We start from the raw sequence: 1479 nt of genomic DNA, 5'->3' as shown, positions 1-1479 counted from the left end.
GGCTGTTTCCCTAGAAGGTGGCCTCAGGTCTTTGAACCTCAGGAGTTTAGATGATCAGTGCAGGGAAACTGCCTTTTCTTCTTGAGTGATGGGGGTGGAGCATCCTTGCTCTTTAATAACAACACTGTGCACCTACTTTAGATCCTTAAAATGGGCTTCATAAAAATCACATAGACATTCTTAGGACTCCCTGAAGAAGGGAGGATTTGGGGGTGGAGGCTGTAGGACCCTTCTTTTAGCCAAGGGTGAAAATGATGGTTGGCCAATTCTCATGATTTCAAATCTGTGCTTCGCAGCCAGGAATAAAACACATCCACAAAGAGAAGGCATAGAAACTATTTTTCAAATAGAAAATATCAGTGTGTAACATGTAGAACGTGGAGGTGTTTTATAAAGGTTTTGCGTTCTCATGGGAGTACAGGTTATACGTTTATTGTTTGTGGGCATAAAATCCTAGTGATAGATAACTGGGCGGCTAACTGAAAGGTGAGGGCCTGCAGTATAAACCCACCAGCTGCTCAGTCTACTTCGCTAAAGGTTTACAGCCTTGGAAAACCCATGGGGCAGTTCTCCTTGGTCCTGTAGAGTTGTTATGAGTTGGCATTGACCCCATAGCAGTGGGCTTGGTTTGGGGGTTGATGAAGGTATCCAGAGAACCACATGTAGTTCCATTCGGAAGAAACATGTGAGACTCAGAAATCACCCTTTGTCAGAGTTTCAGGGGAAATCCTTTGTAAAGCAAAGAACTGCCGCCTGGAATTGCTGGCAGATGGCCGAAACACCTGAACCTGATCAATGCTGTATCCTCTCAAGGAAGATTAACATTTGCGTGGGGATGTAGTATCCTGAGATTAGGGAAAATGCAGTGACTAGTGCTTTACAAACAGGTTTGGGTCAGTTATTTTGTAGACTGTCCCTCAAAATATGTTTGTTGAATGTTTTCCTCATTGTTAGACTGGGGTTATGGGTTTGGGAGAAGAAGACTACAGAGTTTAAGTCTCATTGTCAATGCATACATAACAAAGCTACATGTAATTAATATGACTTATTACTGTGTATATCAAGATTTAATTCTTTTTTATTGCAATGTAATAATATGTACATTTGAGATGTGTTACAGAATATGTTATTTTGTTTACATGCATTTTAAATTTACCTAAATGTTACAGAGCTCATTCTTTTTTTCTTTTCATGTATTTACTCAATAATATAACTCTGGAGGTTGCTCTGAATATATCTAATGACCATAAACCTCTCTTATTTCTCAAATAACACCAATGGTTTAAACCTGAAACTACTGGGGGTAATGCAGTCGATTCCACTGGCAAGAGAGGCCTAGGAGAAAAGAAGGCATCCCATGCTCCCTGAATCCATGTGGCAGAGCCCCCTGGAAAGCTTGAGACCCATCAGGGCAACTTCTGGAATGGTCACCGTGCGTTAGTCTGGGTTGACTAGAGAAACAAATTTATAGACACTCAT

The sequence above is a fragment of the Echinops telfairi genome, unplaced genomic scaffold (genome assembly GCF_000313985.2).
Source record: "Echinops telfairi isolate 266 unplaced genomic scaffold, ASM31398v2 ScPeMD7_140;HRSCAF=443, whole genome shotgun sequence".
In the NCBI taxonomy this organism is placed as follows: domain Eukaryota; kingdom Metazoa; phylum Chordata; class Mammalia; order Afrosoricida; family Tenrecidae; genus Echinops; species Echinops telfairi.
This window is presented reverse-complemented; position numbering follows the sequence as displayed.